This window comes from Corvus brachyrhynchos, unplaced genomic scaffold (assembly GCF_000691975.1).
Source record: "Corvus brachyrhynchos isolate BGI_N302 unplaced genomic scaffold, ASM69197v1 scaffold221, whole genome shotgun sequence".
Taxonomy (NCBI): Eukaryota; Metazoa; Chordata; class Aves; order Passeriformes; family Corvidae; genus Corvus; species Corvus brachyrhynchos.
The window spans coordinates 4184037-4184703 of NW_008236622.1; positions in this window are offsets into that span (position 1 = coordinate 4184037).

A 667-nucleotide genomic window follows, 5' to 3' on the forward strand; every position below is an offset into this window, starting at 1 on the left:
ATTAACATCAGAATTGCATAATGATAGAAATGGTCCACTATGGATAGTTCTAACTATAAAAAAGATTTTATTAAACCAAATATACCTTGTGCGGGCCTTCCAGTTCTCTGTTAGGAGCAGTCTTCTTTTCAGATATACCTACATTACTCATGCACTGTCCTTGTCTTCAATTTATTTTTGTTACTTTTTATCCCTATAAAATACTGTCTAGAGCATCTGCAGATTTCCATATGAATTCATGAACTGTTTGGGAGAGGAGCTTAATTCTTTGTGTGCTTGAAAGTGTTAAATTCATTATATGCAGTAACAGTAGTTTGAGGGAAAAGAAATAATAGACCATTTTGCAACCTGAGGTGAATGCTGCTAGGACAATGGAAGCACCAAACTTTGTGGTTGCTTCCTCTGGAAGGCAAACCTTCTGTTTCCCATGAATGGAGAGGTTAGGAGCAACAAACACACACACAAATTGTTGATAACCAATAAATACTTTGTGTAATATGATGCAAATAACTGACCTTCTCTCCTTTGATACCAGCAATACCCTAGGAAGAAGAACAATCATATTGAAACAGAAGAGTAAAAGAGTGCTGAAATAACACATTCTAAATATTGTCTAAGCTTGGTGCTCTTCAGGTGATTTATTTTTATGAAAAAGGTGCATAGCCAG